The sequence below is a fragment of the Triticum aestivum genome, chromosome 5D (assembly GCF_018294505.1).
Source record: "Triticum aestivum cultivar Chinese Spring chromosome 5D, IWGSC CS RefSeq v2.1, whole genome shotgun sequence".
NCBI classification, from domain to species: Eukaryota; Viridiplantae; Streptophyta; class Magnoliopsida; order Poales; family Poaceae; genus Triticum; species Triticum aestivum.
The window spans coordinates 516,159,460-516,187,353 of NC_057808.1; the positions used below are offsets into that span (position 1 = coordinate 516,159,460).

The window sequence follows — 27,894 nt, forward strand, 5'->3', positions numbered from 1 at the left end:
TTGCTTTCTTCATGACTTATACATGTTCCTATCACTATGAGATTATGCAACTCCCGAATACTGGAGGAATACTTTGTGTGCTATCAAACATCACAACGTAACTGGGTGATTATAAAGATGCTCTACAGGTGTCTCTGATGGTGTTTGTTGAGTTGGCATAGATCGAGATTAGGATTTTTCACTCCGAGTATCGGAGAGGTATCTCTGGGCCCTCTCGGTAATGCACATCACTATAAGCCTTGCAAGCAATGTGACTAATGAGTTAGTTACAGGATGATGCATTACGGAATGAGTAAAGAGACTTGCCGGTAACGAGATTGAACTAGGTATGAGGATACCGACGATCGAAACTCGGGCAAGTAACATACCGATGACAAAGGGAATGACTTATGTTGTTATGCGGTTTGACCGATAAAGATCTTCGTAGAATATGTAGGAGCCAATATGAGCATCCAGGTTCCGCTATTGGTTATTGACCAGAGATGTGTCTCGGTCATGTCTACATAGTTCTCGAACCCGTAGAATCGTGGATTTGTCACGGCAGATGTCCTAACAGAAGGACTTAGTCGTGCAACCATCGCAGGTAGGTTAGCTTAAAGGGGTTAAACGGGACAAAGGACACAGAGACTTTATACTGGTTCGGCCCCTTGCGGTGAAGGTAAAGGCCTAATCCAGTTTGAGGTGGTATTGCTTAGGTTTCGATTACCAGGGAGCGAATACGCTTGACCTAGCTTTCGATCTCTTGTTTTCTTCCCCTAAACCGCCGCCGGGTCACCCCTTTATATACATAGGCTAATGCCCGGCAGCCTACAGAGTCCCGGCCGGCTCATACATAGCATGTCCGGCTCGGTGACAGAAACTATACTTTCCTTAATGTACAAGTTAACATATGGCGGTTTACACCCGTGGGTCTCAAGTCGCCTTTGGGTCTTGGGCCCCTCAATAAGCCTTCTTCGTGAACCGCCATCTTCAACATCTTCATGGGCCTTGTCATTATGAACCTCCAGTGGTATGACCCAGCCCCTCCTGGGCGGGTCATACCCAATAGTTATATCCCCAACATTAGGCCCCCAGGTTGAGGTGAACTTGTTCATATCAATCTTCAATACTTAGAAAAAATCCTTCCTCATTTACTCTTGCGAGATCTTGTAACCCGCCATGACGTCATCCCCTACGATTATGGTAACCCACCATGACGTCACCTGTCATTAATATTACATAAGGCCCAAATCTTAATATATCTTCTCTTTTAATGAATCTTCGAAAATCGAGGCGTCTGTGCTGTCACATATCCATTTTTTAGCCTCCTCGATTCCCGCGCATGCCATTTATCCTTTCAGCCTTATAAATAGGGCCAGGGGTCCCTCTTCACTTTCCCCCCTTGCCTCCTCGTCTCTGTCTTCTACCTCACGACGCCTCAGCGCCCGAGCTCTGCCGCCACCGTCAACTTTTGCCACTGCCTCGACAACAACCGCTGCATCAACCTGAATTGATCAGAGCTCGTCCGTGCGCCTCCGCTGTTTCAACAGCTCTGGTGAGTTTTCCTCTTTCCTTTTCCCATAGATCCCACTAGGGTTTCCACGAGTTCGTCGGAGTTCATCCTCGCTCTTCATTGTAGCTTGTGATTTTCGATTCAAACTTGGTACGCCTCCTGCGCGGCGGTAGTCGTGGTACTCATTTTTCTATTAGAGCATCTCCTTTTGCATAAGAAATTCAATCTGGACACATGAACTCCTCAAGTACTGCAATTTAGGTCTAGATATTTTCCATTATCTGAAGTACCGTAGATCCAAAATCATAGCATCAATCTATGAAATCTGTTTTCCCAACACTTAAGGAATTTTTCCATTCTCAGATCTGTAAATCAATAACTGTGTGGGCGGCTTAACTCAGAAATCGTAACCCGCCAGGTACCATTAGTCCCCTCTTAAGCCGCCAATAGATCATCTTTATAACTTCAATGCCATCCTCCGGTTTAACTCCTTTGCATGCATGCTTCATTATTATTTGCCTCTAAACCAACAGCCAGCTTAACCATATAACCATAAACCAGCATAGTCTTTCTTTCAGATCATCAAAAAATGGCTAAGACATACACTGCTTGCAACTGGGTCCAATCCCGGGTTACTGAAGAAGACCTGAACAACTTCGTTGCCACTGGCACCCTAGCCAAGAAAGAGGACATCCACTGGAGGGCCCCTGGTGAAGAAAATCCTCCTAAACCCAAGGACGGAGAAGTGATTGTTTTCACTGACCACCTGAGTCGGGGGTTCATCCCACCCGGCTCAAAGTTTTTCCATGATGTGCTTCATTTTTTTCAACTTCACCCTCAAGATATCGGACCCAACTCCGTGTCCAACATATGCAATTTCCAAGTATTCTGTGAAGCTTATCTTCAAGAGGAGCCCACAGTTGAATTATTCAGAGAATTCTACTATTTAAACCATCAGACAGAGTTTATCGATGGGCCCAGCTTGGAACTCGGTGGGGTTTCAATTCAGAAGAGGAAAGAAGCCAGCTTTCCCTACACCAAGCCGCCGAGTCATACCAAAGATTGGAACCAAACTTGGTTCTACTGTCAAAACACATCTCCAGCAGATGAAAATCCCCTACCGGGTTACCGCGACCACCGGCTTAGCAACACACATCCACTCCCCCCACGGATTAACGCAAAGGAGCGGGCCAAATATGCACCAACTTTTTCAAAGCTAAGAGCCTTTATGGGAAATGGCTTAACCGGCGTCGACCTTGTCCGGTGTTGGGTGTCCTGGAGTATCTTGCCATTAAGCCATCACCCCGGCTTAATGTGCGAATATACTGGCGATTTAAAAGATCCCCAGCGGCACTGCGACATTCAACTGTCTAACGCAGAAATTACTGAAGCCACCAAGAAATTGCTAAACGAACCTTTAAAGGAATGCAGTAAAACATGACTTAGTCCTTTCTGCACCTTCAACAAGCCGCTAGCCGTAAGTGTTGCACACCTTCCGCTCAATCAACATTTTCAGTAATTATGCCCACTTATGATCTTTTTGACCTCAACAGGTTGATTCTCCATTTTGAAAGAAGAAACCACAAGATAAACCGGCCAAACCGGCTCGTACCAAAACCAAGGCTACCAAGAGGCCTACCAAGAAGAAAACCATCGAGTCCGCTGATTTAAACTTGGACGATGACAAGGATGATGATGAGTCAGAGGTAGATCTTGACTCTCTTGGCTCATTTTTTATACACCTTATTGACAATGACTATGATCAGGATGACGCAGAAGCTAGCCGTGCAGATGACGCAGAGGTAATTATTCTTTCCTCCGGCTCAGAACCTCTGCCAACACAGAAAAACCAACAAGAAAGCCGGAAAGTAAGCTTTTCTCACCCTTTAGCTCACTTGGATCCCAACTTTCTTTTGAAGAAACAGCAACACGAAGCTCGTCGCACCACCCGGCATAGTGGTGGTGTGATTACTTCTTCCGGCTTACCAAACACGCCGGTTCGCAAACGCCGCCCAAAGGTCTTACATATTTCTGATATACTTTATCCCAAGGCGGGTCATTTCCGACAACCTCTTAACCCGTCTGATTCAAAATATCAGGGAACTTCTCATTCCTCCTCTGGCGAGTCAACGGGAACTCAAATCCCAACTTTCAAGACTGTACCTGGGTAAGGGTATATTCAGTCATTCAAACCTTATGCCTGATCATTATACTGGCCTCTTTATACTTCTTATTTTCAGGGGCAAAGCTGAACCCAGCAAAAAGGCAAAGCTGAACAAGCCAGTCGACGACTCCAATCCATCTGAGCTGGAGAAACAACAACCAAAATCTTCTCATCCAATTGCAGAAGCCACCATTGATGACCCACCACCAGAAGACCATGAAGCCTCCATATACCATATGGATGTTGAACCGGTGATTTCTAAGCCGCCAAGCCCAGCTAAGCCCGCCGAGGAGAAAACTGACAATGTTGTGGTCACCGGGTTTGGTTACACAGCACCGGGTAACCCCACTGTCTTATCCAAGCACAACGCCAAGGAAGAAATTTCCGCTGATGAAAAAGGCAAGTGGAAGGTAGACTTGGAGAGCTACGCCCAATTCAGTGCCCAAGACATCCACTCTGGTTATTTGAACCGTCTATACACCAGCCGTGACTTTGAAGCCGGCTTAGTCAATTTGATGAAGGAACGTTATGAGGTAATCCAATCACCATTCTCTTTCATAATTACCTGTCTATCAGCCGCCAAGTCTATAGGATATGATAGGATTGAATATGCTGTAGTCTTTCAAATAGTCATAAAAAACTACACATCATCACTAGTAGCCCCCAAGGGCCGGCTTAAATCATCCAGTTAAGCCAGGACTTTAAATAGTAGTAATGAACTTTGCGTCCGTAGCCCCCAAGGGTCGGCTTAACAAGTATGTCAAGCCGGGACTAATCATCCTGTTTGAAATCAATAATCCAATCTGTAGTCTTCATAAACCGGATCACATCATTTGTCCGGGTCTGCAAATAATTCTGTCTTAACAAAGAGCAATATGCATTAGCCCCCAAGTGCCAAGTATAATACTTGTATTGTGCTTGGGACTTCAATTTTTTTAAGAGCAATAGACATTAGCCCCCAAGTGCCAAGGATAATATTTGTATTGTGCGAGGGACTTTGCAAATAATCATGATTATAATTCCTTCCCTGTTTGCTTATGTCGCAGGCTGAACTGGTTAAAAAGATGCACAACTGACTGATCTGAAGACCAACGTTAAAACTCAGCAAGCTAAGACATCCAAGGCTAAATCAGAGTTAAAAACTGCTTTAGAGAACATTGAACAGCTTAAGAAAAATTTCAATACTGAGAAGGATGGCTTGGAGACTGAAAAGGCGGCCCTATTGAAGAGAGCAGAGGATGCTTAAGCCGCACTTAAACCGGTGGCCGACGAGTTGTCCGGCTTAAGGCAACAGATCAATATCATGTCGTCCGCCATCTTTGGTACGTAGGACATATGTCTCCCTTGCACCTTAATAATCATATTATAAACGGCTGCCGGCTTACCCATAACTTTACTAATATAGGTTCTCGGAGCGCTGAGTTGGGCTCAGATATGCGAGTCCGGCTTAAAGCTGTCTACACTCTTGTAGAAAAGTTATATACTGGCGCCCAACGGACCATTGCTGCTACCCTGCACAAGAAATCTCCCTCAACACTCATCAAAGATACACTGGAGCAGTTATCCGTGCTGCCCAAAAGGATTGATGATTTAAAACAGGGAGCTGCCAGAGCTAGCGCCTTGACTGCCTTAAGCCGGGCAAAGGCATGGCAAGCCGATCTTGACCCGGAGGATTTGGCCAATGGCTGCCCCAGTGTTAAAGAAGACGGATCTGCCTTCAGTGTTGATGATTTTGCAGAAATAGCAAGAGCAATGTGTCCCTTAGAAAGTAAGCTGGCTGACGAAACCAGTCTATCCACATACCAGGCGGCTTATGACGCTGAAAACAAGAGAGTGAGCGCGCCGGTTCACCAGCCGACGGATCTCATCCCGCCGATTCGTAAGCACACCTTCGCTCCTGACATTGATCCATCAAACCTTATTGACGATGAAGCTGTGTTTAGAGCGATAACCGGTATCAACTGGGCTACGCCTGACTTCCAGCTAACGGATAATCAAGGAGCTGAAGATGAAGAAGAGGCGCAAGATGACCCGGAGGCTTCAACTCGTCAACAGCCATGAGCCGATTTATGAAGCATAATACTTTGCTGTGTTGACATCTCAAAACATTTATCCTCGTTGTGCCATCAGATGCCTTGTAATAGGCAAGTTAAATTCTTGATCTGCCATGCCATCGTGCATGTTTTTGTTTTGCATAACACTGTTGATCTGCCAATTGAAGATCTGCTACTTATGCTCACGGTTTCATCAATTGTGTACCAGATTTATTACTTTACATGCACACAAACAGATCACAAGTGCCCTAGCGGTTTACCCCAGGGCAGGTCACAATACCCTATAAAAACCACTGGTGACTAAAAACAGTCCATAACCAGGGCCGGTTCAATCATAACCTTGTATAATCATAAGAAAATATCATACCTGTGATACCTGCTCACACTGCCGGCTTATCATACCGGTGCAATAAGGGTTACAACCCAAAAGATTGAGCGCACAATGCCATATTCACTTGATTTATACCACCGGCTTACAACACCGTATGCAGCAAGTGGTAACATCCCGAAGCTTAGAGCCAAAATTCTAAGCACAAGATCATATGTTGGCGACTTAAAGTCCAGAGCCAGGCCGGGTTAACAAACACCGGTTATATTCATATATGAACCATAAGGAAAAATAGCTCTCATCGGTTGTCCACCATGTATTAACATGTCACAAAAAATGAACCTTAAAAAAGGTTCAAATCAAATAGAAATTTAAAAAGCAAAAACAAGGCTTTCACAGGCTGCCAAACCTTCAAGTCAAGTGCTTTCAAAGGGCCACACAACCGCTGAGTTAAACCTTCATTCAACCTTATAAGCCAGGCCTCACATGACCAATCGTCGTTTTAACTTTGACAAGTTCAGGGTCTGTATAAGATTGACTGTCAAAAGTACGGCGAGTCATTCCAGTCAATCTGGGCGGAGTGGCAGACTTAAAAAGGCAGGATAACCCGGGTTTTTAGGTGAATACACCTGGCTGCCAAGCCTGGCTTCCAAGCCTATTACAAGGGTCATAAAAACTCTTGTCCGTTGAACAAAGAGCCCCCAAGTAATATTTCATTCCAGGCGTACAAGCCGGATTAATAGGGTAATCATAGCTATGCTCAATGAGCAGGAAGCCCCCAAGTATTTCGTAGTCATGGCGTACAAACCGGATCCAAAGGGTAGTCATAGCTATGCTCGATGAGCAGGAAGCCCCCAAGTGACCATATGAAATGACAATAGACTCATTATTCTCAAAATGAAACGACAGAGGCCCTGAATTATCAGGGTGCCATCTTTATTATATTCATCATAATATATGCATTGTCAAAATAAGTACATCACAAGAGCCGGTGGCTCAAGTATAGTAAGGCCGAAGATGAGCAATATTCCACGGCCGGCGGGTCTCCTCCTCCGACGTGCGTGAGTCCTTGTGGTCTCGAACATCGATAAGGTAGTATGACCCATTGTTCAAATTTTTGCTAACCACAAAAGGCCCTTCCCAAGGTGGGGATAGTTTGTGCATATCAGTCTGATCCTGGATAAGCCGGAGCACCAAGTCGCCTTCTTGAAAGGTCCTGGTTTTAACCCGGTGGCTGTGATAACGGCGCAAATCTTGCTGGTAAATCGCCGACCGAGCCACCGCAAGGTCACGCTCCTCATTCAACAGGTCAAGTGCATCCTGACGTGCTTTTTCATTATCAGCTTCAACATAAGCCGCCACACGAGGCGAATCATGACGGATGTCGCTAGGGAGAATCGCATCTGCTCCATAAACCATGAAGAAAGGCGTGTAACCCGTAGATCTGTTGGGTGTGGTATTGATGCTCCATAACACTGAGGGTAACTCCTCCACCCAACAACCCAGCGTCCTCTACAAAGGGACCATAAGCCGGGGCTTAATGCCTCTCAAAATTTCTTGATTGGCTCTCTCAGCTTAACCATTGGACTAGGGGTGAGCCACTGATGATACATCAAGTCGAATATGCTCTCATTGACAAAACTCTTTCATAGCACCCTTGGATAGATTAGTGCCATTATCAGTTATAATGATGTGGGGAAAACCAAAACAGAAAATCACCTTTTTGATGAATTGAACCGTTGTCGCCGCATCAGACTTACTGACCGGCTCTGCTTCAACCCACTTTGTAAATTTGTCAACCGCCACCAAAAGGTGGGTCTTATTATCCTTGGACCTTTTGAAGGGTCCAACCATATCAAGCCCCCAGACCGCAAACGGCTAAGCAATTGGAATCATCCTCAATTCTTGAGCCGGCACATGAGCTCGTCGTGAAAATTTCTGACAACCATCACATTTACTGACCAAATCCTCTAGGTCAGCATGAGCCGTCAGCCAATAAAATCCGTGAAGGAAAGCCTTAGCTATGAGAGACTTAGAGCCGGCATGATGACCACAATCTCCTTCATGAATCTCTCGTAGAATCTCACAGCCTTCCTCGGGAGAAACACAACGTTGAAACGCCCCTCTGACACTACGATGATGCAACTCTCCATTGACAATAGTCATTGACTCAGACCGTCGGGTTATCTGCCTGGCCAAAGTTTCATCCTCAGGTAACTCGCCCCGGGTCATATAAGCCAAATATGGAACTGTCCAAACAGGAATAACATGAAGAGCCGCCACCAATTGTGCTTCCGGGTCAGGAATAGCAAGATCTTCCTCTGTAGGCAATTTGACTGAAGGGTTATGGAGAATATCCAGGAAAGTGTTAGGTGGCACCGGCTTTCACTGGGACCCTAACCGGCTCAAAGCATCAGCCGCCTCATTTTTCCTGCGATCAACATGTTCAACTTGATAACCTTTGAAGTGACCAGCAATAGCATCAACCTCGCGGCGATAAGCCGCCATGAGCGGATCCTTAGAATCCCAAGTGCCAGAAACTTGCTGAGCCACCAAATCTGAGTCGCCAAAACACCGCACCTGGCTTAAGTTCATCTCCTTAGCCATTCGAAGACCATGGGGCAAGGCGTCATACTCAGCTGCATTGTTAGTACAAGGGAACATCAACCTTAAAACATAACAAAATTTATCACCTCGAGGGGAAGTTAAGATAACTCCAGCCTCCGAGCCCTCCAACTGCCTGGATCCATCAAAGTGAATAGTCCAATATGTGCTATCTGGCTTCTCCTCCGGCATCTGCAACTCTGTCCAATCATTGATAAAATCCACAAGTACTTGAGACTTGATGGCTGTGCGAGGCATATACTTCAAACCATGAGGTCCAAGCTCAATGGCCCACTTGGCTACCCGACCTATGGCTTCTCTGTTTTGAATAATATCTCCTAAAGGAGCAGAACTAACCACAGTGATGGGATGACCCAGAAAATATTGCTTGAGCTTGCGACTAGCCATGAACACCCCATATACAAGCTTCTACCAATGTGGATATCTCTTCTTGGATTCAATGAGCACTTCACTGATGTAGTAAACCGGCCTTTGAACCGGATGCTCTTTCCCCGACTCCTTCCTTTCCACCACAATAGCTACACTAACAGCTCGGCTATTGGCAGCCACATACAACAACAAAGGCTCTTTATCAATAGGAGCAGCCAGGACCGGCGGCTCAGCTAACTGTTTCTTTAAGGCCTCAAACGCCTGATCAGCAGCATCACTCCAGACAAAGTGATCTGTCTTCTTCATCATCTGGTAAAGAGGGATAGCCTTCTCACCCAACCTACTTATGAACTGGCTTAAGGCCGCAATACGACCCGCCAAACGCTGAACATCATTGATACACGCTGGTTTAGCCAGAGAGGTGATAGCCTTTATTTTCTCCGGGTTAGCTTCAATACCCCGTTCTGAAACCAGAAAACCTAAAAGCTTGCCTGCTGGTACGCCAAAGACACACTTGGCCGGGTTAAGCATCATCTTGTAGACCCAGAGATTATGAAAGGTCTCTTTCAAATCATCTATCAAGGTTTCCTTCTTCCTGGACTTCACCACAATATCATCCACATAAGCATGAACATTGCGCCCAATCTGATTATGAAGACAATTTTGCACACACCGCTGGTAAGTCGCCTGGGCACTCTTGAGCCCAAAAGGCATAGACACGTAATAGAAGGCTCCAAAGGGAGTGATAAAGGTTGTCTTCTCCTGGTCCTTAACTGCCATCTTGATCTGATGATAACCAGAATAAGCATCCAAAAACTCAAACGCTCACAACCCGCCGTAGCATCAATAATCTGATCAATACGGGGGAGAGCAAAGGGATCAGCTGGACAGGCCTTGTTTAAGTCTGTATAATCCACACACATGCGCCAGGTGCCATTTTTCTTAAGCACCAGCACCGGGTTAGCTAACCACTCAGGATGAAAAACTTCAGCGATAAACCCAACCGCCAAGAGCCGGGCCACTTCTTCACCAATAGCCTTGCGCCTCTCTTCATTGAAATGGTGAAGGAATTGCTTGACCAGTTTAAACTTTGGATCAATATTGAGAGTGTGCTCAGCGAGTTCCCTCGGTACACCTGGCATGTCTGAAGGCTTCCATGCAAAGATGTCCCGGTTCTCACGGATGAACTCGATGAGCGCGCTTTCCTATTTCGGATCCAGATTAGCACTGATGCTGAACTGCTTGGATGAATCGCCAGGAATGAAGTCAACTAGCTTAGTGTCATCTGCCGACTTAAACTTCAACAAGGGGTCATGCTCTGTGGTTGGCTTCTTCAAGGATGTCATATCCGCCGGGTCAACATTATCCTTGTAAAATTTCTATTCCTCTGTTGCACAGACAGACTCAGCGTACGCAGCATCACCTTCTTCACATTCCAAGGCTATCTTGCGACTTCCATGCACGGTGATGGTGCCCTTGTGACCCAGCATCTTAAGCCGCAAATAAACATAACAAGGCCTTGCCATGAACTTAGCATAAGCCGGCCGCCCAAACAGAGCATGATAAGGGCTCTTGATTTTAACCACTTCGAAGGTCAACGTCTCAGATCTGGAATCATACTCATCTCCAAAGGCAACCTCCAAAGATATTTTGCCCACTGGATATGCCGACTTACCAGGCACCACTCCGTGAAAAACAGTGTTCGACGGCTTAAGATTTTTATCAGTTAATCCCATGCGACAGAAAATGTCATAATAAAGGATATTGATGCTACTGCCTCCATCCATGAGCACTTTAGTGAATTTGTATCCTCCAACCTAAGGCGCCACCACCAAAGCCAAGTGACCCGGGTTATCAACCCGGGGCGGGTGATCTTCACGGCTCCAGAGAATGGGATGTTCAGACCATCGCAAGTAACGGGGAATTGCTGGCTCAACCGCGTTTACTGCCCTTTTATGGAGCTTTTGATCCCGCTTACACAGACTCGTGGTGAAAACGTGGTACTGCCCACTATTCAACTGCTTCGGGTTACTTTGATAACCAGACTGCTGCTGCTGCTGATTCCCCTGCCCAGACGGTTGATTATAACCACCCTGATTGCTTTGGCCTTGAAACCGGAATTTGAACCGCCACCACCATAACCTGGACCATAAGAGCTGGAACCTGAGCCGCCATCCGGCCCATGATTGTTCTGGAAAATTTTGACTTTTCTGTACTCCTTCATAATGAAGCAATCCTTCCAGAGGTGAGCGACCGGCTTTCCCGTGTACCATGCTTCGGGCAGGGCTGATTCATCAGCTCCTCAAGATTGAAATTTGGCCCTCCAAACCGAGGAGGTGGCTTTCCCTTACGACGCTGACCATTATTCTGCGTATTGGTGTTAGCCACAAAATCCAAATTACTATCAGCTTTGCGCTTACCATTGCCCCCTGACTCGCTGGGTTATGCTGCTGCCCCTTGGTGTTGCTACTCTTCTTTCCCTTACCCGGCTTTTCATCATCAGACTCGGGGTCCTTGGTACTATCAGAGTCGGCATACTTGACAAGAGCCGCCATTAGCTCCCCCATGTCACTGCAGTGGCGTTTAAGCCGCCCGAGTTTCTTCTTAAGAGGCATGAAACGACAGTTCTTTCTCCAACATCAAGACTGCTGAACCGGCATTGATGCGATCTAATGAGTGCAGGATGGCTGAGACCCGGCGCACCCAATGGGTTGTTGACTCGCCCTCTTCTTGGACACAGGAGTCCAAATCCACAATTGACATAGGCTGCTTGCATGTGTCTTTAAAATTCTGGATAAACCGGGCTTTTAACTCGGCCCATGATCCAATGGAGTTGGCAGGCAGCCCTTTCAACCAAGTACGAGCCGTCCCATCCAACATCATAGTGAAATACTTAGCACATGCAGCATCACCAACATCCAGCAGCTCCATTGCCATCTCATAACTTTCAACCCAAGCTTCAGGGGGTTGATCTGCTGTGTAGTTAGGCACCTTACGAGGACCCTTGAAATCCTTGGGCAAACGCTCGTTACGCAGAGCCGGCACTAAACATGGCACACCCAAGGTTCTAGAGGTCACGCCTGCCTCCATCGAAGTTGTCGGATAAGCCGGAGAATATTGATGAGCCGCTTGCTGAGCTGCCAGCTCGGCCTCCCGACGCGCTCTGCCCTGATCCACCAGAGTCTGAGCATTGGCACCACCGCGCGCCGGGTCATGTCCACGAGGCTGGTTACGGCACTGTTCACTGCTTGAAACCGCCGGTGAGTCAATGTGCCTGCTGTAACTCCGGCTTGGACGAGGGGTTGAGTGAATTCGCTCACGACTGTAAGAATAAGCCGCCTGCTGAGCCACAGCTGTCTGGAGAAGCTCTCTGGCCCTCTGTGTCTCTATCGCCGTCGGAGACTCGCCTTCAACCGGTAGAGCCGCCAATCGCGTTGCCGCAATAATCATATTGTACAACGGGTTAGAATAATGACCCGGAGGCATCGAAACATGCTGAGGCGGGGTATTATTCACACGTGGAGAACCCATCGTGCGTGGCTGAACCGGCGCCCCAGTCCCAGGCGCTTCAACCGTCCGGTTTACCACCGGTGGGTCACTGGTCCCTGCTCCAGGAGTGTTGAAGAGGTTTCTCGGCTCATAAACCGGGGGTAGATGACTCCGGTGTCTCCTCCTCATGACCTCATTTGAAGCATTCTGATCCAACGTGAGCCGGAAGGAATCCGCTTGGATCCGCTGTGCCTGAGCATCCAAGACACCCCGTTTTGCAACCATCCTAGTGTTCTCAGCCGCCAGCTCTTCCTTGGCTTGAGCTATCCCATCTTGCAGCTTAGCCACATCCACCTTGTGCTGCTCCTAGTTGTCCGAGGGTTACTTCCACCCCCATCAGAGTCGCCAGAACTTCTAACAATTCTATGAAAACTTGAGCCGGTGGGTGCGCAGAGCCGCTAGCACCAGCCGCCGCCGCAGCCATCGAACTGGAAGTCATAGCCGCGGCGGTTGTTGAACCAAGCGCCGGTTGTGTGCCGGCCATGAAGATCGCAACCATGTTCGGCGGCTCGTAGGGGTCCGGAATACTATCACCATCGGAATAGCCCCCAAGCCGGCCGTCTTGTAGTTGATACAATGAATTAGTCTCGCCTGTGGACGACTCACCATCAGAATAGATGATCGTCTCACCACTAGACACAAATCCTTCCTCAAATTCCGCCCCATGTATAAATCCAACAAAGGCGCGCTTCACGGCGGGTTGAACCCGGGCGGCTCGTGCACGCTGAGCCGTCTCGATGATGTCAGTGCTGGTGTCCGGCTCAGGGCCCGGTTCGTCGATCTTGCCGATGAAGACGTGGATTCCGCCGAAGGGGACCCGATACCCGTACTCAATTGAGCCGGCCTCGGGGCCCCAGCCTGCATCGTCGATGTAGAGCTTGCCGCGACAACTCTTGGTCATCCGGCCCACATCGTATCCCTTGATCCTTTTGAAGCTGCCCTTCAAGAACTCGAAACCACCGTGCGCTGGCCCCACGGTGGGCGCCAACTGTCGTGGATTTGTCACGGCAGATGTCCTAGCAGAAGGACTTAGTCGTGGAGCCATCGCATCTAGGTTAGCTTAAAGGGGTTAAACGGGACAAAGGACACAGAGAGTTTATACTGGTTCGGCCCCTTGCGGTGAAGGTAAAGGCCTAATCCAGTTTGAGGTGGTATTGCTTAGGTTTCGATTACCAGGGAGCGAATACGCTTGACCTAGCTTTTGATCTCTTGTTTTCTTCCCCTAAAATGCCGCCGGGTCACCCCTTTATATACATAGGCTAATTCCTGGCGGCCTACAGAGTCCCGGCTGGCTCATACACAGCGTGTCCGGCTCGGTGACAGAAACTATACTTTCCTTAATGTACAAGTTAACATATGGCGGTTTACACCCGTGGGTCTCAAGTCGCCTTTGGGTCTTGGGCCCCTCAATAAGCCTGCTTCGTGAACCGCCATCTTCAACATCTTCACGGGCCTTGTCATTATGAACCTCCAGTGGTACGACCCAGCCCTCCTGGGCGGGTCATACCCAATAGTTATATCCCCAACACGTAGGGTCCGCGTGCTTAATGTTCGATGACGATTTGTATTATGAGTTATGTGATTTGATGACCGAAGTTTGTTCGGAGTAGATCACGGACATGACGAGGAGTCTCGAAATGGTCGAGAGGTAAAGATTCATATATTGGAAGGTTATATTCGGACATCGGACTGGTTCCGAGTGATCCGGGTATTTTTCCGGAGTACCAAGGGGTTACCGGAACCCCCGGGGAAGTTAATGGGCCTTACTGGGCTTTAGTGGAGAGAGGGAAGAAGGGCCACGAGGTGGCGCGCGCCTCCCCCTGCCCAGACCGAATTGGACAAGGGGTGGGGGCGTGGCCCCCTCCTTCCTTCTCCCTCTCCCCTCCTTCCTTTCCCTCAGGTGGAAGAAAGGAAAAGGGGGGGCCGAATCCTACTTGGACTAGGAGTCCAAGTAGGACTTTCCCCTTGGCGCGCCCCTCCTGGCCGCCGGCCTCTCTCCCTCCCTCCATTATATACGTGGCCAGGGGCACCCCAAAGCACAACAGACAATCTCTTAGCCGTGTGCGGTGCCCCCTCCATAGTTTAACACCTCGGTCATATCGTCGTAGTGCTTAGGCGAAGCCCTGCGCCGGTAACTTCATCATCACCGTCGCCACGCCGTCGTGCTGACGAAACTCTCCCTTGTCCTCAACTGGATCAAGAGCTCGAGGGACGTCATCGTGCTGAACGTGTGCTGAACACGGAGGTGCCGTACGTTCGGTACTTGGATCGGTTGGATCATGAAGACGTTCGACTACATCAACTGTGTTACTAAACGCTTCCGCTTTCGGTCTACGAGGCTACGTGGACACACTCTCCCCAGTCGTTGCTATGCTTCTCCTAGATAGATCTTGCGTGATCATAGGAACTTTTTTGAATTACTACGTTCCCCAACACCAAGAGATGAGGGCATCACCGAGGTAGATGCAGAAGCCGGACGTGGAGCGACAGTGTCGGGACAGCCGGCCCAATCAGCGCCAGTGAAAGCGCGGAGGTCCAGCGTCGGCGAGGTGCATAGGTGGAGACCATGCGAGGACGCGCCGCGCACATAGCGCAGCACATGCTTGATGAGGGCATGATGGCACTCCCGAGGATCATGCATATGGAGGCAGATCTGCTGCACCGCGTACGCCAGCTCAGGGCGCGTGATGGTGAGGTACTGGAGCGCCCCGGCGAGGCTGCGGTACGCCGAGGCGTCGGCGACACGCGGCCCATCGGCTTGGGGAAGCTTGCCCTTGGTGTCGATCGGTGTTGGGGAAGGTTTGCAGGTCTCCATGCCCGTGCGATCGAGGATATCTTCGGCGCACTGCTGTTGGCAGAGGAAGAAGCCTGCTGCGGTGCGCGTGACCTGGATGCCGAGGTAGAAGCGAAGGGCGCCCATGTCCTTCCTGGCGAAGGCGCCAGTGAGCTGGAGAACGATGCGGCGCAGCAGGGCCGGCGTTGAGGCAGTGAGGACGATGTCGTCAACGTAGAGTAGGAGGAAGGCTGCATCGGCGCCGCTGGTGTAGACGAACAATGATGAGTTCGAACGGGTCGCCGAAAAACCAATCGTCTTCAAGAACCCGGTGAAGGTTTGAAACTAGGCGCGGGGAGCTTGTTTAAGCCCGTACAATGACTTGTTGAATCGACAGACATGATGCGGCTGGTTCTCGTCGACGAAACCTGCAGGCTGGAGGCAGTACACTTCCTCCGCGAGCGTCCCATGGAGGAACGCGTTTTTACGTCCAATTGATGAACGGTCCACTGGCGCGAAGCCGCAATGGTGAGGGCGGCACGAATTGTGGCCGGCTTGACCACCGGCGAGAACTTTTCGCCGTAGTCAACGCCGGCGCGCTGGCGGAACCCGCGGACTACCCACCGCGCTTTGTAGCGCTCGAGGGAGCCGTCTGGCCGGAACTTGTGCTTAAAGACCCATTTGCCGGTGATGAGGTTAGCACCGAACGGACGAGGAACCAGCTCCCAGGTGTTGTTGGCGACGAGCGCGGCGAATTCCTCGCGCATGGCAGCCAGCCAGTGCGGATCCCGCACGGCGACGTAGACCGAGCTCGGCAAGGGAGAGATGCCAGAGGTAGACGAGGCGGTCGCGACGTCATAGTACTTGGGGTTGGGTCGAAAAATGCCGGTCTGGGCGCGAGTGATCATGGGACGGGCAGGAGTGGGCGCAGGTGGCGAGACATGAGCATTTGAATTCCCAGAGGGCGTGGGGGACGACGAGCAGGCACCGTCAGATGAAGAAGAGACGGTGCAGCTTGAACCGCCCGAGCGCGCGCGCGAGGCAATGAAGCGTGAGCCGTCCATCACAGATCCAGCGGCTGACGTTGAACGCGCGAGTGACGCGCGCGTGGAGGACGAGGAGAGACTGTCCATCACCGATCCAACGCCCCCGCTTGAATGACCGTGCAACGCGGGCGAGATAGCAGGCGGAGTGGAGGCTGGACATGAGAGCTGCAAGACTGGCGGCGCACCAAGCGACGGAGCAGGGGGCGCAACAGGGGTAGATAACATGTTGGGAAGTAAGGACGCAGCGTGTGACGGGATCAAAGCAGCGGTAGCCGCGATGATCTGCGGGATAGCCTAGGAAGACGCAGGCGACCGAGTGACAGTCGAGCTTGTGACGAGCAGTGGAGGCAGTATTTGGGTAACATAAACAACCGAACACGCGAAGGAAGCTGTAGTCTGGAGCCACACCGAGGAGAAGTTCATGGGGCGTGCGCGGCGAGCTGTTGTGGCAAGGTCGTCGGTTGAGTAGATAGGTAGTTGTGTTCAGTGCTTCGGCCCAAAACCGCGATGGCATGGAGGCGTGGAAAATAAGGGCACGCACACTGTCGTTGAGAGTGCGTAACGTGCGCTCGGCCTTGCCATTTTGTTGGCTGGTGTAAGGGAACGACAGCTGGAGCACCGTGCCATGCAGAGCGAGCAGTTCACGCGAGGCATGACTGTCGAACTCGCGTCCATTGTCAGTTTGGACAGGGAGCACGGGCAGTTGGAACTGGGTGCGAGCATAAGCATAAAAGTCATGCAAGATGGGAAGTACATCAGACTTGTGCTTAAGTGGGAAGGTCGAGACGTAGTGGGTGTAATCATCAAGAATTACTAAGTAAAATTGATACCCAGAAACACTCTAACAGGTGAAGTCCACACATCAAGATGAAGTAGCTGAAATGGGAAATAGGTACAACTGCTAGAAACTGAAAAAGGAAGGCGCACATGCTTGCCAACACGACTAAAAGAGGACCGACGAGCAACAATCTGAAGTTGCGCAGAACCAGGGTGCCCAAGTCGCTGGTGGAGGCGATCAGCAGTGACGGCGTCGGCGAAGTGGTGCGGAGTGGACGCGGTGGCCGCCGACACAGAGTACAGGTCGCCTGCGGAGTCACAGCGGAGGATCACGGCCCTGGTTCGCAGGTCCTTGACAGAGAAACCAAACAAGTCAAACTCGACGGAAACATGATTGTCACGGCAAATCTGACGAACGGAAAGGAGATTTTTGATAAGAGAGGGAGAGACAAGGATGTTTCGCAGCTGAATGCGAGAGGTGCCCGAGATGAGGGAACCAGTGCCAGTGTGTGTGATAGGGAGATGCTCACCACTGCCAACAATAATATGAGAGGAAGTGGTGGAGGGAAGGAGAGATTGAAGTGTACTAGGCGAGTTGGTCATGTGTGAAGCAGCGCTGGAGTCCATGTACCACTCCGAGGAGGTGCCTGAGGACGACGGGCCGGCAGTGGCGCCGTGGAGCGCTTCTTGCAGCGAGGCCATGTCCAGAGGCTGCGACGGGGGCGCCATGCCAGGAGGAGGGGCGTTGTAGACTGGCGGAGGCCCGTAGGCGCCGTACGCGGGCGGTGTGGGTGCGTAGCCGTACGCATCGGGCATGGCCGGAGAGGGCACAGCGTACATCACCTGTTGGGGAGGCGTCCCAGGGCGCGGGCCAAGAACGCTAGAACCGGGCGCACGCCAGGGCATGGGCCATGCCTAGACGAGGCCGGTCCAGGAGTTGGTGCCGGGCGCCGAAGCCGGAAGCCCTGGAGCGCGAGAAGGTAGCTGCTGGGGCAAGCCGCTGCTGCCTTGTCCGTTGCCGTTGCCACGGCCGTGGCGACGACCGCGGCCACGACCCTCGTTGACGTCGGGTGCTGTTGCTAGTGGCGGAGACGGCGTGGCGACCCCGCGCCCAGCGACGAGCGCGTGCGCACTATGGATGCGAGCGGTCTGATCGGCCTGATGCTCCTCAAGCAGCAAAAAGGAACGAGTGTGAAGAAATGAAGGGAGCGGACTGCATGAGGTGATGTGGGGGATCGCACCGTGGTTCTGGCGCCCGAGGCCACGCAGGAGGTGAAAAACCTGTTGCGTCTCACCCATCGGCTGGCCGAGGTCTCGCAGTTGATCGGCATACATCTTCAGCTTGGTGCGGTACAACATGATGGTCATGTCGCCCTGCACCAAGGCGTGGTACTCGGCGTCGATGTAGACTGCTCGGGCAAGTTGGTTGTCCCTGAAGATGCCGTCGATCGCCGCCCACACGGTGAGCGCCATGTCCTTGTGCTGCATCACGGCGTCCAGGAGGTCGGGCGAGACGGTGGTGTTGAGCCAGTGGACGACGGCGTGGTCGGCCATCAGCCACTTAGGGTCGTCAAGGCGTGGAACCGCCTCGGCATCGACGTGGTCGCGAAGCCCGAACATGCCGATCGCCATGTCGAAGTGACGGCGCCACTGGGCGTGGTTGCCGGCGAGCAGGTCGAGGGTGACGGGGACATGGAGGCGGATGTCGATCGTCTGGAGGACGGATGAGGGGTGCGGAGACACGGCGAGCGGGGTAGGTGTAGGAGCAGCAACAGGAGCGGCAGGCAGGATGGCTGGTGGAGGTGGTGCGGTGACCACAGGAGCGCCAGGAGTGTCAGCAGAGGGAGAGGGAGGTGGGCTAGAGGTGTCGCCCATAGCGGCGAAAGCGGGATTGGTGACCGGAGCAAAGGGATTGAGCCGGTCGGCGGTATCTGATACCATAAAAGAGGGAGGAAGAATTATGGGATTCAACACACTTCGATTAGCTCTGCGGCGCTGACTATATACAGTTTAGAGAGGTGATCGTGTGCCACTATCAGGCCAGATCGTGGGCAGTCTGTGTGCCCACTACTCACGTACAGGAGCTGACCAAGTTACGATGCGCATATACGGGCTATACAAATACATGCTACATATACTCTAACAGGAGTACTAGATAATGTAGCACGCCAACGCCAGCGAGCATGTCACCACACTTGCGCATGCGAACGATTCATCTGACACGCGTGGGTGCACGTGGGCCCTTCTACGCAGCTATTGCATGCCGCGTGAACAGTCTGTGGCGGTAGGGCCCGCCACTTCTTCACGTTTCGTTACCAGTTGTTGCGTCGGCCGAAAAGCTGTTGCATTCGCCTGGGGTTGTGGCGGTAGGTCTGTCGCCTCCATTTGTCACGGTAGGTGTCACGTGTCGGTTGGAGCACCTGCGCGGTCTTATCTGTCAATACGGATTGCATGTGGTCTTTTCTGTTAATACAAAAGCATATGTAGTTTTATCTGACAAAAATTCTGGTCACACACTTCAGTGAGTCTCAAGAACCATTTGCATCACACGGTCGTGGTGAAAAGTACTGACCACTATTATTCGTGCATGTCCATTATGAGTTTGTGTATTATGAGGCCATTTGTGTAGTATAAATGTAGTATTGATTTTATACAAGTGATGAGTAAATTGACGAGTTTTCAGGAACAAAGTGGGCTGCCGCTTGCACCCCTACTCTCCAAGGCTAACCTGTAGCCGCCAAAACTACCTGGCACATGTTCGTTATGATGGCTTTGTGAGCAGCGTCTTTCAACATTGGTGAGACATCTTGCATCTGGGCGGTATAGGGAAGGCACCATATGCTTGTGTTGGTATCATAAATATACGTAGGGCTGCAAGAAAAGCTCGAGGCTCGTGAGCCGCTCGAGATCGACTCGTTTTTTGACTCGACTCGAAAAGAAATAAGCTGAGTTTGAACACTTTATGTAGCTCGACCGAGAAACGAGTCGATCTTGAGCCAATGTTGGCTCGCTCGATTTTAGCTCGATAGCTCGACAGAATATCATTATGTTAAATGATCATGCCACATATTAAATGAAAATAAGATAATTTATTAACATATATGTTGTCCATAATTTTTCTCCATTTTATTTACCAATGAACATGCAAACTCAATTAAGTGCAGAGAAGATTTAGGCCTAATTATGACCCGTGATCAACTATGTGTTAAATATCCTATATTTTTAGCAAAGGTTCCCAGCATATTCACCTTAATTTTTTTGTTTTTCATCCATAGATTTATAATTTTTACCATCTCATTTCGCTCGAAACTAGTTTGAGATCGACTCAAGATCGTTACAAGCTGAGCACGAGTCATGTTCTACAGCTCGATCATGAGCTTCACTTAGTTTGAGCTCGCTCGAATTTTCATATGAGTTGAGCTGAGCCAACTCCAACTCGCTCGAGCTCGACTCGTTTGCAGCCCTAAATATACGGGGTGGTTATTTTGCTTTATACTAACACATAGTAAAGGACGTTTAGTTCCTAACCTTCGTCGGCAAGCTCTAGTGACTATTTTAAGGAATTTAATGCTGTCAGAATTACCCACCGAGAAAGGAGTGGCATATTGGTTAGCTCCGAGTATCTATTTTTGTGTCCCATTATATTATTGATCAATTGATGCACAACGTTTGGGTTTGTCCTTTTGAGAATATAATTGTCATCTGGCCACTGCTCTCATTTTGGAAAACAGGAAAGAGAAACAGGATAGTTGCGGTATCATGAATAAAACACTCTGAATCAATCATGCCGAGTATTGTCTAGGAAGGGATTTTCTTCACTAAATCAGTGTACTGTGAACTTATAAACGACTATAGAATGGCTACTAGACTTCTCTAAAGCACAAAGAGCACACGTTTATGCACGACTTTCTACTATAATTTTGTTGGGCCGCTAATTTTGTTGCAATCATAAACTGTAGGTGCTAGAGCAACAAAGGCATTATAGGCTGGCATAATTGTTACTTATCACTATAATTTTTGTCCGCTTTGCATATCTTGTTCATAAAAAAGTAAATCATTAATTTGCTTTCTACTAATGCAGAAGGCTTATGGTGCAGCAGCCCACAACACTGGTCGAAGCAGCTCCATGAGACCATGAGTGACAAGTTTTAAGCTTCTATGCTGCTTTGGTTTAGTTTCAGTCTACACGGTTGAGCATGTGCTTGGTCTTAATGAATAGTAGAAAGAAGCGCACAAAAGGAACACCAAAACTGTCGATTGTCTCTATTGTGGCATTTGGAATGGATGATCAGCTCTGCTTTTACATCGATTTACTCTGCTCAGCGAACTGAAACATAACCCATGTTCACCTGGAGGCATAATGTAGTGCAGATAGCTCATCTTGGGCATTTTACAGTCTTGCTGTGCCACAATTTTTTGTTGTGCCACACACTTGTATCAGAACCCTCCTATGCTGTGTACCGTCAGTTCCATGCATGGCCTCTTCTTTTGTTACATTCAAAGAACACACTGCCTGAACGTCTGACATGAGAGGCTGAAGCCAGCGTGGAGTTCAACATGCATGAAAATGCTGATTCTCTACCAGCTTGTTCTGGAAAACTGCTCCTCCCGCAGAGAACAGAGCAGAACGGTGGCTCTGTTGCAGTATTTGTCTACTGTCGTTACATGTTCACGGTGGCAGGAGCTCTGAAGCTTTTGCGAGTAGTTCCATCCTTGAGTGTTTAGAGCTTAGTGAGAGGCAGTGTTTCTTTATCAGTTAGGTATGTTGTTGAACTCTACTTACTGAATCTTCTTATTTTGCTGGAACTGACAAGTTTGAAGTGTAGCCTTGCCTCAAGAGGCATGGATTTATCTATGTGTGAGAAAGGGATTCCCCTACAGGCGCATGGTTTGTTTTTTTAGGTTGCATGCATGTGTCGATATGACTGGATACATGTACTGGAAAAACACAGCTGGTTTTGGTTTGGTGTATGGTTGCTGGCCCTGAACATCAAGAAGACATGCATGTATTGCACTGAACCTTTTGCTTGTGTTCCAGAGTACAACACACTGCCTGAAGAAACTGCCATCAGTCGATGAACCTGACTACTGACTAGGAGGACTGCATTGTAATAGCAGACTTCGCAAACAGGCCAGGCCAAGGAGCAAAATTTAATTTCAAAGAATTGGCAGGGGCCGCGCGAACGCGTACCCCCTCTACCACAAATTATGACGTTCACTCTCCCACTTGGGGAGATGATGGGCCAACGCACCCACCAAGTGCAATGTGGGCCATTGACCCAGGCCACGGGCCTTCTTGATCGCCCGTCGACCCCGTCCAGGTAAGTAAGGAGAACGTAGCACCTCGCCCTCCTCTTATAGCCCGCTCTTCCTCTCGATGCTCCTCGGCCGGGCGAGGTGGGACTAAAATTCGAAGCACAGCAGCAGCGGGGGCGAAGGGAGGCACGCGTTCTGGGCGGGCCTGAAGGAAGAACGAGAGAGATAGGCGTATGGGCCGTAGCAGCTTTGTGCCAGTGTTGCTCTTCTCCTCTAAAAAGAACAGAACCATGGCCAATTCTTTTCTTCAGAAAAGAAACAGGATTCCGCATCCACGCCGGGAGCAAGCTGCGGATCCTCGTCGATGAGGTGGGCGATGTGGTGTCGTCGGATTTCCACATCGCGGCGCACGGCAGGGAGTACTGCGTGTGAGAGAAAGAGGCAGCCTCCATGTCCCAGCGGGGTGGTCGACTGTAGCCTGTGCCGATAGAGACGACTCCTTGTCAGATATTCAAAAAAGTTTCAGTTTTGTAGCCCGATCCATTACAGTTTCAGCATGTAAAGCGAAACAAAGCCTCCCTCTTAGTATATCCTGACACTGAACACGGTGTCACTGCCATACCAGGAGCTCTTCTAATGTCACTTCTTGTCGCGCGTCAAAATATAACAGCAAATATATATAGAAGTGAGCTACGATGTTGAGGTTCCTAGGAAAGGGAACCCTTGCAAATATGGAGTCGGGAGTCCCTTGTGGCTCACTGCCGTGCAAATATTTAAGGTGCAACAAGCGTTTTAGCTAGGTTGCTGTCGAGTCTTAATGTTACGAACCTAGCTACTACTCAATCAGACAAACATAATTGCTACTCTCTCAATTGATTCACCGAGTATCCAAGTCTGATTACAAGAGGGAACGACCGGAGAGGAGGAGCACTAGCCCTGGTCAGGTTTCTTCGGTTCAGTTCTGATCCACCGGATGCCCATATAGGTGAACCGGATGCTACTTAATACACTTTGCGCACACTTCCAGTTGTGGCCCACTGTCAGTATTTGTCCATTCGTCACCGGCATACTTTACAGATGGTGCTGGTGGTCTCCCTGACCTGCGGGACTCACCGTCCTACTCATTGGTTTCAGGTTCAGTATTCTTGCCCGTCATGGTGTTGCCTGACTTGTCTTCAGTTTCGTCAGTTAACATCCTTAGCCTGCTGTTCTCTTTCTCTTGTTCTGCAGCTGCTCGTTTTGCCATGGTGTGGTCTCGGAGTTTCTCCGGTCGGCGCTGCATCGAGGGCGCTACACTTAACAGCCGTCGAGGATCGTTGTGTGCTTGCTTTGTCCATGTTGTCATGGTATTTGATACGTGAAGTTGCAATGTAGACGATAAACGATGGACATTGCCTGCTCCAACCTCTTGAGCGTTAGCGCACTTAGCTATGACTATGGCTCACTTATGTCCAGCAAGTCTTGCAGACAACCAAGCCAGCCGGTAAGCTACTGCTTCCAGATGCCTCCTCTTCTTATTCGACCGGCATGTAGCTTGCCTGTGAAGCGTGCCTTTTCATTTTCAACTTCCTCTAATTTTCCAGCTACACTTCTCACATAGTTAGATGATTTGGCCGTGTTGGCTTGCTCTTTAGCATGAAGATAACATACTACTATTTATCGTGGAGGCCACTGGCTAGACGACCACTCTCGCTTTGATCATGATGAAGAGATGTACTACATCATAACTCACGATTTATGTTAGTCAACAACCATTCATGGATTGCCGATAAGTTGGGTATGACCTTGCACAGGTCCACCTTGTTAATGGTTGTGGATGACTGCACATGGATCACGTATGAATTTGATAGCATGCGGAACAATTGATGGAAAGTGACTCGGTATGCTCAGAGTATCCATTGCAGTTACATTTTACGGCATCCACAACCCCACCCACTCACCCACCCAAAAAGAAGTGCAGGTTAGTCGGTTCATTACAACCTTGGTTGCGCACTTCAATGGGTCTCAAGGAGTACCTCCAATCCAACAGAAGATGACAGTTAAGGTCCGCGTAATATTCTGATCGAATCTGTCCTCTGGCAGCAGGACGGAGTTACATTTTATCCTTGAACTGGAGTACTCCTTAACACTTCCCTAGTACTGGCGCTGGAGTACCAAAAAGCATCATCCGTTGGTTTGAAGAAAACGGGCATAGACGGTCTGTGTTGATCTATATAAGGGTATAGTAAAAGAGATCACTAGTAATGGAGCTTGAGCGTATGTTTGCACACGTTGCTGCTAACTTTTGGACTTTTACTTTGGGCATTTTCCCATGGTTATCTTTTGTTAGGATCACACTGTCGGAACAAACTCTTGTGGAAGGAAGAAAATATCTATTGTTTTAAGCTTCTAGTCTGCATTGATTTAATTTCAGTCTACACACAACAGCATGTGCTTGGCCTTAACCAATAGTAGAACAGAAGCGCACAAGGGGAACACTAAAACTGTTGATTCGCTCTGTTGTGGCCGTTGGAATGGATAATCAGCTCTGCTTGTACATCGATTTACTCTTCTCAGGAACTGAAGGGCCTTGCTTCCGTAGACACCCCCACACACACACACACACACACACACAAAACGTAGTAGGGCTACAGAAGAAACGTATACCCACCTCCTATCATACCGTATAGACCGACGTCCGTATACCTCCAGGAATCCAAAAAAAAACGACCGCCGCGCGTGTACGGGAAAAATAAGGCCTATGCACGATCTTCTCGCCCGCCCGACGATCATGCACGTCGATCAGGTCCATTTTCCAACTGTGCGATCGCCGCCGCCTGACCCCATCCGACGCCGCATCTGAACGTCGTCGTCCGACGGCTCGTCGGCTGCGACTGACCGCGCTGTCGTCCCCCCGCCGCGGATCCGGCCCGCGTCGACCTACGCCGGCGACGTCTACACCGCGACCCTCGTGTTGCACGTCGCCGCCGTCTTGCATCTCACCCTCGTGTTGCACGTCGCCGCTGGCTAGACCCCTGCCTAAAGGCCCGTCATCGGACACCGGCGACGTCTACACCACGGCCGAAGGTTTGCCATCTAATCTCGTCATCTAAACCAAGCATGCTAGATGATAGGAGTCACACATAGTGATCTAGGGTTTAGGGTTCACGTAAACATGCCGTCGCGGCGCCGCCTCCACGGACGACCGCATGTTGTACAAAGTTGGTGTTGCACTTGGGTATGATCCACTATACGAACTTAACAGATGATGAATGTTCAATGTTGTGCAGTTTCGTGAGTTACGTGTGTTGCCATGGACGAACAAACCACATTCACGGGGAATGAGAATGGTACTAATAAGGCTACTCGGAATGATAACGATATTTTTAATGAAGATGATGACAGCAGCGACAATGATTCCATCTCGTCATATGATATATTGTCTCCGGAGGTTTTGATAATAATGAACATGGCGCAAATAGTGAAAACGTAAGTGGCGTATATTTTGATTTCATCTTTGAATCTGCAATGCATGGCACGGCTGACTATTTATCTATGTATACAAATTTGCAGGAAGATGTGGATGTTGACAATGTGCAAAATTGTTTTCAGGAATCATTCGCAGATAACTTGAGCCAGGTTCGTTGATAGATGTTGTACATCGATGAATAGTATGAATTAAATGATAGTAATTGACATATATTTTTTCATATAAATTTTGTAGGAGGAGTCAGATGGTGTTAGCGGTGATCACGATGAGGGGGAGATCGACATTGAGGAGGCTAGAAGGCAGCAGCAGATGCTTGAGACACATTGGAAGGTGATGGCTATGACCTTTCGGTCGCAAGGGGATGCATACATATTCTACAACAATCACGCCAAAGAGAACGGATTTAGCATCAGGAAACAGAAGGTGAAACGAGGTGCTTCAGGAATGATACGTTACCGGCGGTTTCTTTGCTCCAGGGCAGGGAGAAGGCAGAGGAAGTTTCTAACCATGGAGGGCCGCAAGCGCAGGCTTAGACCGGAGACTCGTTGCGACTGCGGTGCACATATGGTGGTCAAGCTGGACAGAGAACGTGGCGTTTGGTTCGCCGCGTCATTCGTGGATGATCACAACCACGCGATGGCTAGGCCCGACGAGGTTTGTTTCCTGTGGTCACACAGCCGGATTGGAGAAGGCATGAGGGCAGAGATATTGGCGTTGGAAGCGGCCGGGATAAGAAAGCATATAATAATGGACAACTTCATCAGCAGATACGGTTCGTACGATAAGTGCGGGCTTATCAGGAGGGACATTTACAATCTTTGTTGCAGAGAAAAAATGAAGCTCATTGCAAAGGGTGACGCTGAGACGGCAGTTGGCATTATGAGGAGCAGGAAGGAGAAGGACCCTGAGTTTTTTTTTTTGAGTATGTGCGTGACAAGGAAAGGCGACTGAAGAGTATGTTCTGGTGTGATGCACAGTCGCGGAGGGACTATCAGGACTATGGAGATGTGATCGTGTTTGATAGCACGTATAAGATGAACAGGTATGGTATGCCGTTCGTCCCCTTTGTCGGAGTTAACAACCACCGTTGCACCATAGTGTTTGGTTGTGCCATCATTGCTGACGAGACGGAAGGGACATACGTGTGGCTGTTGCAGACATTTATGAAGGCAAACTGTCAGGTGAAGCCAAAGTCAATAATCACAGACGGTGACGCTGCAATGATTCGGGCTATTAGGACTGTCCTTTCAGATGTGTTCCATCGTCTTTGCTCCTGGCATATCAAGAAAAATATGCAGAGGCACCTACATTACAAGTCACTGGATGAGTTCAGATCGCTCCTATACTATGCCACCTCTCAAGCGAACTTTGAGCAGAGATGGACCGCTTTCTATGATAAGTGGAAGACGGATAGAACTCAAGAGTGGCTTGACAGGATGTACAGGAAGAGGAGACATTGGGCAGCATCATATCTTTCCGATGGTTTCTTTCTTGGTATGCGAAGTAACCAGAGGAGCGAAAGCCTCAACTCCTGCCTTCACCTTCACCTGGACTACGTTATGACAATAGTTGATTTGGTAGTGCATTATGAGAACTGTATAGTTCGCCTGCGTGAGAACGAGGCATACGATGACTGTGAGGCACACCAGAAAGACCCACCGTCGGTTACTGAATATAAGGCCCTTGAGGAGCATGCCGCCAAAGTATTCACACCTGCTAATTTTTACATCCTGCAAAAAGATTTGCAAAATATGGGTCAGCTGGAGATATTTGAGACGCTCGTGGGACTTGAGCGTCAGACATTTATGGTGACATGGAAGGATAACCACAAGTTCATGTACAATGTTTTTTATGAACCAGGTAACTCAGAAGAAACTATAACATGCAGTTGTCTTAGGATGGTTCGGAAAGGGCTGCCATGCAAACACATTCTTTTTGTTCTCCATCATCCGAGCATAACTGAAATACCAAAGTGTTGTGTCCTTCATCGGT

The 27,894-nt window shown here is 49.4% G+C and overlaps 1 non-coding gene across 1 annotated transcript; it reads right to left on the bottom strand.

The window, feature by feature from the left end:
* Positions 1 to 22,345: 22,345 nt before the first annotated feature.
* On the bottom strand, positions 22,346 to 22,506 carry LOC123126779 (U1 spliceosomal RNA). Its single transcript, XR_006462000.1, has one exon. It is a non-coding gene; the product is annotated as a U1 spliceosomal RNA (small nuclear RNA).
* Between the last annotated feature and the right edge of the window lie 5,388 nt (positions 22,507 to 27,894).